The following is a 13430-nucleotide window of genomic DNA, read 5'->3' as shown; positions in this document are numbered from 1 at the left end:
AGTATGTTGTTTTAAAAGACTGCCATCTCTCATTTGGGGAAGAGGATTAACGGTCAGAGTAACCAGCTAGGGCAATGCTACCAGACCTAGAGTTGGTTTAGCAATAAACGTTATGTATCATCTGTGTTTGTGCTGTTTAAAAGCAAGTCTTTTTCATGTCCATCTTTTTATTTGCTCACTTTAGCAACAACACAGCAAGTAGGGCTGGTTGAAAATTTTCCATAACATTTTTGATGGAAAACAGCTTTTTGACAAAAATATGAAAAATGTCAAAGAAAAATTTAGTATTTGTCAAACAATTTTACTTGGAAAAGAATAATATCCTGCTCAAGGTGGAGAGGCTGCTGCTCATTAAAAGGTATCTTCCTCGCAGCCGAAGTTTTCTGTATGGGGCTGAAAGACATTGCAGGAAGGTACATACTAAGTACTTGCAAATTGAAATTGAAGTCAATGGCAGCTGTGGATGTTCAGCACCTTTGAAAAGGGAGAGGGGTCAAGGTCCCCTACAGCCCTCCATGAACTAGCCAATGGAGCTCTGCCTTGTAAGAGGAAGTCCAATTGTACCATCCTATACTTCCCCTACACCTCCAGACAAATTCTGACTGAGTCCTGCAGAATTCCCCAGAGCACCCCTGCTGCATTTCCCCTACTCCCTCCCCTACAGTGTGGCCATGACAAAAATACCACAGTGTAGACCACTGTAAGAGGCGCAGTGTCTGAGAGTAGGATATTCATAATAAATGCATTTGGTGGAAGAAAAAACATAGGTGTCGACCAAAGCCAGGTATGGCTTTTGATAAAGGAAAGCAATGGCGATTATATGCGTGGCAGAGCTTTTCATTATGAAAATTGAGATCTGCTTAATGCTGTCAAAAGTAGAGAGACCCAAGATGACCTGCTAAGCGCTGGTGACAAAAGTTAATGTTGTCTTGTGGCAGTTTTAATGGAGGCAGCCAATTTAAAAAAAACAAAACACACATTTCAAAACAATTTGGACCTGCCCCTGCTTCTACTGAAGTCACTGGCAAGATCTCATTGATTTAAATGGAAGCAAGAGCAGGACCTTTGAAGAAAATGGGCCATATTCATCCCTGATGCAAGTCTTCTGACTTCCGTGGAGTTACGCCACAAATCTGTTTGGTCCTATATGGCTAATCTGCTCCTTTCCCAGACAGAGACAAGGTCCATTGGATAGAGCATGGGACTGGGACTCCAGGATTCTGGACCAGCTTTGTCATTGACCAGCTATGCAACTTTGGCACCTTGATCTGTCTTGTTGCGTCCTCAATTGCAAAATTAAGATAACGATACTTATCTACCTTTGTAAAATGCTTTAATGTCGACAGATGGAAAATGCTGTCAGAGCTAAGAAGTATTATTTGGAAATGTGTAGCTCACTTGACTCACCTGGAAAGTTCCTCCTCGGCTGTTAATTGTTATATATCTGATTTGAGATACAGTATATCCTATAATGCTACAAGGGTAAATGAGCCCTTAAATTCAATCCTGGATCACTTAACTCAGAGTATATACCATGTCTGTTCAATGAGGCCTACTGTGACCAGCATTAAGTAAGATGTGGAGGTGTTTTGCTGACAGCTTTCCTTTTTGTGAGATTTTATTGCTATTCAAAAGTTCTGGGTTGATAAATAAAGCCATTCATCTGTGGCAGATTTGTCAAAATGTAAAAATATTGATTTTGGAAGATACTTAACTGTAATGTAAAAAGTAAGGCAAAGTTAAAATCAATAGGTATAAATTAAAACTTCTCTATGCTATATAAGTGCTACAATCACAGAGCTTTTAAGCACATAAAAATAGTTTAAATTTACTTTTTATTGCAATTTCAAAAGACAGTGTAAAACGTCAATTAAATGTCATCCTAAAGTTTGAAAAGCACAGGATATTATTCTTCCAGAAACTGAGTGCACTATCGGTGTTCATTATTCTCACGATCTCTGTCAGTTTCTGCTTGATCAGTCTACTCCTGTACAACTACTTTCCCAAGTCCTGAGTTGTCTGCATCCAAGCTAGTCCCAGGAATTTAGAATCACCACCCAAAATAGTCGTTTGGTCTGTCAAAATTAGAATCCACTTTATGAATATTTATGAACCCCATCAACCTGCCTGTTAGTCATTAAGCCAAATTCTGCCCTCACATTCAGCACACATTAGTCCCACCGATTGTAGTGGGAGTTTTTAGTGCACAGAATCCAGCTCTTATACTGAGCTGTTTAGTTTCTTATCTACAGTCATTTCCATTGTAACTTTTTTTTTTTTGGCTGCTTTAGTGATGTGGTAATTCTATTCCATGCCTTCTCACTGAATTATATATGCCATTGTTTCCCCCACTCTCTCCAGGCCTCACGGGATGTTGTTCTTCAATTACATCTTTCTGAGCCTGTGTCTTATACTATGCTTAGCTCCTATTTTGATTTCTTCCATCTGATTTTTCTGTGACTTTAGAAGCTGCCCAGCAAAGATATTTTTTTCTCCTCCTTGTTCAGTCATGTTATTTCTCTGATTTTCTCCCAAATACATAAGCTTACTCTCATTGTTTCACCACTGGAAACTGGTTAAGGTTGAGTCAGCAGGTGGAGAAGGCAGTTGTCCTAAAATTCACTCAGTGTTTCTAAAATTCATTCAGTCCAAATGGCTGTAATGAACAACATGCCTCCCCAATATTTTGGGACCAGCTCACTGTCTTTGTATGCTTCAAGACTTATTGTAGTCTATGACAAAAAGCAGGAACTAGGAAATGGGTATCCACTTGTGGGCTGCACATATTGGGGGTTCTTTATTACCAAGTTAACTACAACAGCTGACTGTAGATCCAACTGTTTAAAGGGAATATGTATGGTGAGGCTAGGTGGGAAAGAAGAAAAATAATGCCTTGGAGAATAGTGAGAACAGGGGATGGGGAGTCAAGAGACCTGAGTTATTTTTCTGACCTTACCACTGGCTTCCGTGTGACCTTGGGCAAATCACTCAACCTCTCTGTGCCTCTGGTCCCCAAAGTGAGGATAATAGTACTTAACCACTTTTGAAAAGTGCTCTTAGTTCCTACATAAGTTTACATTATTATTAGTGAAATGGAAGATATTTTGTTAGGTATAAAATTCTGAGAATGAATTTGGCAAATACTACATGCAATCATGAAACATAGTTCATGTGGTTGCCAAAACTGAACAAGTACCAGATAAACATGATATATGCTTGAGAGTTTTAGAGTGATTAATACGGGTGTAGTTTGCATGCCAGGGAAAAGAGGGAACAGAAATCTAGAGTGTTCATTTTCCAAGTGGCTGGAGGACTTATTGGCAACTACACGTGAGGCCAGATCTTGTTCTCTTCTCTGCTGCTAGGAGATCAGTAACTACTACCTCTAGGACGGTGCAGAGTGGAAGGGTTGGTTTTAAATACTTGTGACTATATTTCAGTCTACACGTTTTTAAGAGCAGCCACGCAGCCAAATAAATTGGAGAATGGATAGGTTCATACATGTTTGCCTAGATTATACTTTCAGCTGTAGAAGAGCAGGAAGGGGTTTTCCAACTGTAGAGAGAAGAAAGATTTCCATGATGGGAGTCCAAATGTTGAGGTACTTTATTCCTGACTAGGGTGCAATCCTAGTCACGCATTTCTTTCACACTCCAGAAGTTTTTGGCAAAACTGCTTGCAGAAGATGCGACCTCCAATACAGTGTGTTAGGTAGACTGAATGGGCCAGATCCTTGGCTAGTGTAAATGAGGAAAGCTCCTTTGACTTCAATACAGCAAGACGAATTTACACCTGCAGAGACTCAGGCCCAATATGTTTTAAACTTGGAGTCTGCAGTTATAATTTTGAATAGCTTAATGGCTCATGCTTTATTTCATTTAAATATTGTATACGAACCTATCTCCATGAGCTGTGATAATTGGATATTATACCATTATAATAGCTCTGGTTCATTTGTGTTTTCTCTTCTGGAAGTGGAAGTGTGCAGGCACTAGCATGCAAATAGAATGTTTGTATAGCTTATGAGTCAATGAAATGTTTATAATAGCTTTGCTGCATCAGCTCCTGCGGGTTCTTAGGGTCTAGAATATGAAACTCTCTCTGGTACACGCTCATGGCCATTAATGGTTCTCGTGCTCAAAGGAGTGAAGGCCTGACTGTCTCATGTCACAGGAGATTTGTAAAAAATGTGTCTATGGGCCTGAGCTGCGTAACCCGCAAATGGATAATCATGGATTGTAGCAGGGTGTTGTCCGCTCCTGCCTCTTTCCAAACAAACGTACTATTTGCAGACTTTCTTCAGGTAAAACACCCAATAATTTATTTATAAGGTTAATTTCCACTGCCTTTAAAGCTGCTGCGCAATCTGTAAAGGCATCCTGGCACTCTAAATTTCCTAAACCCTGCAGGGAAGAGACCTCCTGTGGCCTTGGCTCTAACAGCTTACAGCTCTTTCACTTGCTCGCCCTTTCACCCTTCCTTCCTGTGTCTTTGTACATTCTGAGTTAATGAGGTAATTAGCTTTTAACTCTCTCCAGATTATCCTCAATCTATCAGTTTGGCACAGTTCCTATATTCAGGTGTGCCCAGGGCACCTATTGGAAATTTCAGTGATCAGAATGCTGGATCAGCTGCTGTTCTCCAGCACTATGTCACATGGATGCAAAACATGTGATCTCAATCATGTATGCAATTTGCAAACAGCCTTCTCTTATGTAGCGGAGAAGAACAATTTGTTCCCTTGCAGGAATTACTCGATGAAATTCTATGGCCTGTGTTATATAGCAGGTGAAATCACAGGATCATAGTGGTCCCTTCTGACCTTAAAGACTAGGAATCTCTACAGTTGCTGTTACAGTGCCTGGTCCTTGCCCAGCTCTGAATGCATATATGGTATTTGCACTTGAAAATATCCACTTGTACATGCAAGCACATGCACGAATTATATGCTCAGTGGTGTGCCCATTTTTGCAGTTGAAATTGTGCACATAGAGTTGTGAATATCAGGCCCATAATGACCTGGTTTACATGAACAATGAACCTGAATTGCACATGCAAACATCACTGATAGTGCAAATGAGAGATTTGGGGAGTTACAATAGGTGTATATTCATTTTCTGCAGCTCTCCGGTAATACAGGTTTTTGGAAAAGTTGGCCCTCAAGGCCTAATCCTGCACTCCTTCAGGAAAGTCTCCCATTATTATGGCTTTGCCTGCATGATCTTGGACAAGTCAATTAAAATCTCTGTGTCTCAGGTTCCCAAAATGAGGATAATGCTATTTACACATTTTTGAAAAGTGCTCTTAGTACCTACATAAGTCCATGCAGGGATCAGATCGTAAGTGATAAATGGAAATTTAATAATCATTTGCTAAAATTTATCAAAATCTAGCGGTCTGTAGAATACCTGAACTAAGAGTAAATGGTATTCTCATTGCCTTTGCAAACAGAATCCGTCTTACAGAATCTCACAAAATGCTTTACAGTTCATTAAAACATTACCGGTTTTTTTAGTTATTTGATTATGAACATTTTGGTTTTCACCATCTACTAAATGACACAATATAACTCTAGCCATAATCTCTGGCCATTATTTTTTCTTGCCTCAGCTCCTTTCTAGAGGTTCAATATGACATAAAAGGATAATTGCTCTAATATTTCCTGCACAGAAGGAAATGTTCATTTTTTCTTCAAGTTTGTCTGTTCAAGATGACCTACTGTACATTAACTATTTTTTAAACGTGAATTCAGTTTATAGAAGATTGACCTTTCATTAGAGGGTAGTTCATTGGAGATGAGAAACATTCATTAATATTTGATTACTGTGGGTTATGGGCTAGATGCTCAGCTAATGTGAGCAGGCACAGTTCTAAGGAGGAAGTCCTTTGTGTAAAAAACAGTTTATAAAACTTCATTTCTCAAGCTTGTCTTTTCCTTTGCTTACGTGTTCTCCAATGTGATTACTTTGCATTTATCAACATTGAATTTCATCTGCCATTTTGTTGCCCAGTCTCCTAGTTTTGAGATATCCTTTTGTAGCTCTTTGCCGTCTTCCTGGGACTTAACTATCTTGAATAGTTTTGTATCATCGGCAAATTTTGCCACCTCACTGTTTACTCCTTTTTCCAGATCATTTATGAATATGTTGAATGGGACTGGTCCCAGTACAGACCCCTGGAGGACACCACTATTTACCTCTCTCCATTCTGCAAACTGATCATTTATTCCTACCCTTTGTTTCCTGACTTTTAACCAGTTACCAATCCATGAGAGGACCTTCCCTTATCCCATGACAGCTTACTTTGCTTAAGAGCCTTTGGTGAGGGACCTTGTCAAAGGCTTTCTGAAAATCTAAGTACACTATATCCACTGGATCCCCCTTGTCCACATGCTTGTTGATCCCCTCAAAGAATTCTAGTAGATTGGTGAGGCATGATTTCCCTTTACAAAAACCATGTTGACTCTTCCCCAACAAATTATGTTCATCTATGTGTTGGACAATTTTGTTCTTGACTATAGTTTCAACCAGTTTGCCCAGTTCTGAAGTCAGGCTTACCAGCCTGTAATTGCCTGGATCACCTCTGGAGCCCTTTTTAAAAATTGGCTTCACATCAGCTATCCTCCTGTCATTTGGTACAGAAGCTGATTTAAATGATAGGTTGCAGACTACAGTTATTAGTTCTGCAATTTCACATTTGAGTTCCTTCAGAACTCTTGGGTGAATATCATCTGGTCCCTGGTGACTTATTACTGTTTAATTTATCAATTTGTTCCAAAACCTCCTCTAATGACACCTCAATCTGGGACAGTTCCTCAGATTTGTCACCTAAAAAGAATGGCTCAGGTTTGGGAATCTCCCTCACATCCTCAGCCATGAAGATTGATGCAAAGAATTCATTTAGTTTCTCCACAATGGCCTTATTGTCCTTGAGTGCTCCTTTAGCATCTCGATCATTCAGTGGCCCAGTATATTTGTTTGAGATGTCAAAACTATGTAGAAGTCCTTATCCACTTATAGTCATTCTGGGTATGGATTTAATGGCTAGCTCAGTCCTAGCTGTATTTATACATGATGCTACTTCTGATCAAAAGAACATTTAATCACGGAAAGCAACCTAGATATAGATTAGATTAGAAGTGGCAGAGAGAAGCATAGTAAGGTAGTAGAAAGCCAGTGTTCGGTTAAACTCCTCAGATTTACTGACATCCATACTGGTGGTGTGTAACGATATCTACATTGGTGTATCACACAGCCCGAGGAGAAAGAAGAACATTTATGAAGGTGTAAGATAAAGAAGTCTCCATTTTGTAAATTTATAAATAAGGGATTCTGAGTATATCAAGGGCTAATTTACATTAGCTCACCTTCAGAATTTGACCCACTGACTACCACACACAAAAATGGCCCTGTCGCATTTAACTGTGCATTTGAAAAAGTCAGTAAATGTGTCAAAATGTGCTGCTCACATTTCTACCTATTAATTCACATTGCCACAAAGTTGTTTAACTGTTCTAGCTGTATTTGTTAATTCATTCATTTTGAACCATGTCACTTATGTGTTAACTTCTTGTGTCATTACAGTTTTAAGACCCAGATTATATGAGCTGGAAATATATTTGATGGCAGTTTGCCCTTTATTGAATATAAAACTAGCAGTTTGAAAATGGGGAAACATTAAGCACAAGCACATTTTGTACAAATAGTATCATAATATACTGTTGAAACTATTTTCTAAAATGAAACATTCAACATCCAAAGTCAATGGGTTTCAAAGCACGCCTACCAATACATGTGATGTAAAACCACTTCTTCATTCTGGTTAGTTAATATCTGAGGTAATGTGAGTTGAACTACATAGAGTCGGAGTTACTTTTATGCGCTTTATGCCTTGATGCATACCCAATTCAATTCATTTACATTATCTTGCAATGGAAAGGCCTACTCCAAGGTTTAAGAAGCATGCTCATCTCAAAAGCAGGAAGAAACAACTGTCATCTAGAATCCTGACCTGACAGAAGATTGCATCAGCCTTTGTGCAGACTCATGCATTCCTGCAAAATGGTTTGGAGAGCACATGAACAACAATATACAAAACTAGTATCTGACCCACTCACTGATTCAGTTTTACCTTCTAACACATTTTACAGTTTAGTAAGTGTTGCATAAACCCAAAGGAAGGTTGACAAGATAATTTCTCAGAAATGCCACTGAGTATTCAAACTAGTGATGGGCAAAGCTCAAAAAATGGTTGGTTTTTCTACATATACACCAAGCCCCTGGAGGCTTCAAAGATCAGAATAAGGCCCGAAAGTTGGAAAAGTCCAACTGGAGCATTTAGTCCCTGCCACTACTACTGCAAGTTTGTTCTCCTACTTCTAAGTTTAGCCAAACACTGAGACGTTCACATGCTTATCCAAACCACCAACACCTCTGGTCAGCAAAACAACCAGAACTCACTGTATTGTAGCGCTTCCACGACCAAGAAGTTCTGAGACGTATAAACATTAAAACAAGTTATCTGCATTATCCATAAGATAGTAAGAATTATTTTACTCATTTCTCACATTGGTGAACTTAGGTATAGAGAGGTTAAATAACTTGCCTATGGTCACACAGTGAGTCAGTAATAGATTTGGCACCTGAAACCAAGAATGGCAGTCTGCTGCTGTGAAACACTAACACTGCTGCCTCTGTCACAGTGGCTGTTATAAAACAAATGCTTTCAGACCTTTCTTGCTCTCTATAGTGAAATACTAGTGAAACCTCAGCCATCATGACCCTTTATTGCCACCAACATAATTGAAATGTTCCTGCTGAGTTAAAGTTGATAAAATCCTACAGCCCTGGAAGCAGGTTATCAGTGGGATCAGTGAGATCAATGCTCTATATCATCCTAGCCTACCCTTCAGCATTGCTAGAATTTTCCAGCCCCCTGGATAGTAGACGCAGGTTGCAAATTTACACCCCAAAACATTTGTCAAATAATAAAAACAACACAAATCAGGGAAATCCCATCTGCTCACAAATGAGACGACTGGGTGGAAGTGTAGTAAATAACATGCTACTGAGTGAGACTGCAGGAGACTTTAGGTTTTTGCAAGATGATAAATAGATGAAAACTGTCTAGGCTTGACACACATGACAAAGCATGCTTTTCACTAGCTAGTTAGAACTTAGGAAGATCAATGTTCACTAATGACAAACATTAGGAGCCAAACATTGAACCTTTTGAAATCAATAGCAAAATCCCATTGGTCTCAGCGGGCCCTGAACTTAGCCATTAGCCTCTGAGAATAATAATAAAGACACTTAATACTTATTACTTATATAGAGCTTTCTGCATCTAGCCCTCAAAGTACTTTATTATCCCCATTCTACTGATGGAGAAACTGAGGCACAGAAAAGCTCGGCAGCTTGCTAAAGGCCAGAGAGTAAATCAGTAGGAAAGCTATGACCAGGGGCTTGTCTATACGGTGCCGCAGTCCAGACTATGGGTCTGTGAATTGTGGAGTACTCTAATGTGTTGAACTCTGACTGCCCAGTGTAGACCCTGCTGGCACAAACTCAGAGGTACCAAGTTCACATTAATGTAGTCCCGTTTCAAACAGGACACATTATTGCACCAAAATGTTAGTCACAAATTTGAAATAAAGTCTGGAATTTGCCTCGGAAAAGCTACCAGGGAGGCTGTGGCTGTTCGGGAGACAGAAAAAACTGCAGGGAACTTCACAAGGCATGGCATTGCCCAGCTAACAGTGACTGAGTTGGTCTGGCTCTGCCCCCAAACTGCAAGCAGGTTGAAGCACCCACTGTAACCGAGCTGTGGACCTTAGCACTATGAAGAGCAAACTGTTTTTTTTTCCAGATATAACACTGTCAATAAATTGAAGACATACCTGATTTTTTGTTTAGCCATTTTCCTTTAAAGAAAGTCAGGGCTATTAAACGTTACTAGGGACAAGATGAGAGGATTCCCTTTCAGTGATGTGTTGTAGTCCTGGAACTGATAACTGATTATTCCTCACTATCAGTGACACAGCAGCTATATCAGCCTGGATAGCTTCAGCAAAACCTCTGCCTTCTGAATGAAATATCCCCATGTTTATCTGTAAGAGTAGTCACTGGCATTCTCATAATTCAGAATCAATTGTCAGTCAGATTTGCTATATATTTTGATTTTAATACTAATACACATGTCAACACTGTCAATGAATACCCTGGTCACATGAAACCAATTGGCCAATAAGTTCGATTTTATATAAACAAAGGACTTGTTTGCATGCCTCAGTATCTGGTATAGTCTCAGCTGCACTGAAAGTGGGTTCTGAATAAATGTTGGAAGGCGATAGCAAGAACACCAGCTACTGAGTCATGCAAACAGTTATTTTGTTTGCATAAAATTTACCTGATGGGCTCGCTAATGACGTATGCACAGAGTTTCCACTGATGGTGTCTGCTTCTGCATTAGAATCAGAATACATAACCAGTCTCTTTAAGGACTCATACTTAAAAATATTTATATAGAATCTTGGCCTATATGTAAAGAACTTTGAGATGTATTGATGAAAAGAGCTGCATATGAGCTAGGTGTCATTATTATTAGATTACCTTAGCTACCTCAGGATTTGAGTTATATACATTTTTTTAAATTGTGTACGTTTCATATTGTTCAGACATTTTTGCTAAATCAGTATTCTGTTCCTGCCCTTTCTTTTTCCATCATCCTTTTCTCCCCTTCCTTCCAAAAATCTCGTTTTTCAACATGGTCAATTAGGACGATTTTTGTAGATCTGTTGCTTGTAACACATGTCTAGACCAAGACTCCCTGTGCATGCTGCAGACATGACACCTCTCCAGAGCCAAGACGTGTTTGTGAAAAGGTCATATATTCATTACACTGAATATCTCTTCGATTTACAATATCTGCAAGAATTGCTGTGCCCTTTGCTTCTATGTCAGTATTGATCTTCAAGGCGCGCTGGTGAAAAAATGAGAGCAAAATTCTCCTCTCAGATCCATATGGTGAACCTGAACTCTGCTATTCTGCTCTCGCAATGGAAGTTTAGACAGCATAGAAAAGAAGTATGTGAGAGCCAAGAGCTACCTGGTAGATCAGAGAGAAGAATGTCAACCTTCCAACTGTGTGGTAAAATAACTGTAAAGAAATAAAAAATATGGGATGGAATTAACTGAAGCCAACGGAGTTTCTCCTGCTTTAGCCAAGGCTGCGCTTGACAGGTTGCTTTTTAACAGATTGCTGTATTTTTGCTTTTCTCTAATTTCTCTAAGTTTCTGTATAGCCTGTACCACCCTCATTAGTTATAAATTACAGCAGGCAAAGACTGGAACAAACTCTTCCAACTAGGGTTGCCAATTTTGGTTGGATGTATTCCTGGAGGATTCAGCACATGACATAATCTTTAATTAAAGATTCATCTTTAATTCCTGGGCACTCCAGGACAATCCTGGAGGCAACCCTCTTTTTAAACTGATTTCTGACAATAGGAAGTTAAAGAAATGAATATTACGGAGTATTATGAAGGGTGCTTCCCTTTCCGTTTTGGACACAATAGTATATCTTTGCACTGGTAGCTATGGGTATTGTCATGTTGTGAGGGAGAGGTGCGGATAAACATTACAATGACAATATCCCAATCATTGGGAGTTTTTTTGGTCACAATGGTGAAACTACCTATTTCCTCCATCTCTGATCTCATTTCTGAAAACAAAGCTCACCCATGAATGGAACAGCAAAGGTGTCAGAAATGGCCAGCACTTCTATTATTTTTACTTAATTAGGTGCACCAAGGACTGGAGGTAATACAGTACAATATTGTGGTGACATATTTTTGGTATTTCTGCAAGTAAGATTAAATATCTATGACCTGCTAAAGTATAGGGGGCCAGATTCTCAGTAGGCGTAGTTCCAGTGGAACTGTGCTGATTTACGCCATCTGAGGATTTGGCCCTAAGTGTTTAGGCAACTGACTCACTGCAGTTTGTGCATTATATTTCCCATCTCTTGAGTCAATGATGTTTGGCTTGGATACATTGACACTTCTACAGGAAAGTTTTCTGCTAACCTAGTATTTCCATATTTCTTTCTTCTCAACTTTGCTCTTATTTACAAAGTCTCCATTGTTTTTAATTATGTGACTACACAGGCTACAAAACATCTTTCAAAACAAGAATTATTCTTGCTCACTAACTAGATGGGTTTCCATCAGCTCAACTTATCTTTAATTTACAAAACATTATAGAACAAAGATTGGATAATATTCATACATCTTGACAGTCCTACCCTCACTGTTGGCTTCAGAACTTTACTCTAAATCTGATATAAGAACCTGGATGATCACTAATCAGGTAACATTGTTTTTCATACTACCCCAAGTATGGGATGTACCGATAAAAGATATGCAGAGCATCATTTCTCATCTTCAGTAATACTATTTACTAATCCATTATGCCAACAAAATAACATCCAGATGTGATTGCAACCCTTTCAGATCTTTAGAAATACATTTCAATGCAGTGAAATTCCAGCAGAATACATAACAACAAGATAATTACAAGTCACATCTGCAGCACTGCTCTTTCAGTTTGAAAATTCTTCAGCCTCTCTAGTTTTGTTTTGTTTTGTTTTGAAACTATGATTTGGCAGACTAAATACAATCACTGAGCAGATTAGTACCCTGTGTGAAATGCATTCTTTTATTTAGATGACACTTCATAAAGGCAATTGTTCTCTGCTTCCAATGCCATCATATTTCATTTTAGCTTTAGTGAGTATTTATGTTAGGCATGTACTTCACATCATGAGTGTTAATCTCTCTTTCTCCGTTTAATTCTTCCTCATGACCAACAATAAAACAGTTAAAATACTAGAAGATTGTCCTCGATACCAAATGCAGAATCCTCTTACTCTTGTGCTGTGTGCTAGATTGATATATAGGAATGGAACAATATAGTATGCTCTTCCACAGAAGATGGCCGATGTTTAAACTACGTCTCCCTTCTTCTCCTGAGGAGAGAGTTTTCTAACAGGTTCCCACCTGCCCAGCTTTCCTCCAGGGAGATTAACCTCCTATTGCAAAGATTCAGCCACTTTGTAGTCTCTTCAGATCGTATAAATCTTTCACCTTTTACTAAAGATTTCCATGGAGAGGAACATTTATCTACACTCGCACCATATCTAGAAGATTAGGTTATAAAAAAGCCATTCTTTGGGTCAAAATACAATATGATACTCTCTGTGGCATAGTCCATCTTGTGGGCCCTAAAGATACTTAACAGGAAGTAGGTATAGCGTATTTCTATAGGGTAGTGTCCCATTAAATCAGTGGTTTTCAAACTGGGGTACATGTACCCCTACGGGTAGGTGAGTTCTCATTGGGGAGTACATGAAAAAAATCCTGTAATGGCAGA

General features: G+C 39.0%; 1 non-coding gene across 1 annotated transcript; it reads left to right on the top strand.

Annotated features, from left to right (window-relative positions):
- The first annotated feature begins 13111 nt into the window (after positions 1-13111).
- On the top strand, positions 13112-13223 carry LOC128845000 (U5 spliceosomal RNA). Its single transcript, XR_008446589.1, has one exon. It is a non-coding gene; the product is annotated as a U5 spliceosomal RNA (small nuclear RNA).
- The last annotated feature ends 207 nt before the right edge of the window (positions 13224-13430 follow it).

The sequence above is a fragment of the Malaclemys terrapin genome, chromosome 10 (assembly GCF_027887155.1).
Source record: "Malaclemys terrapin pileata isolate rMalTer1 chromosome 10, rMalTer1.hap1, whole genome shotgun sequence".
In the NCBI taxonomy this organism is placed as follows: Eukaryota; Metazoa; Chordata; order Testudines; family Emydidae; genus Malaclemys; species Malaclemys terrapin.
The sequence above is the reverse complement of the archived record's forward strand: the minus strand, read 5'-3'. Positions and strand labels throughout refer to the sequence as shown.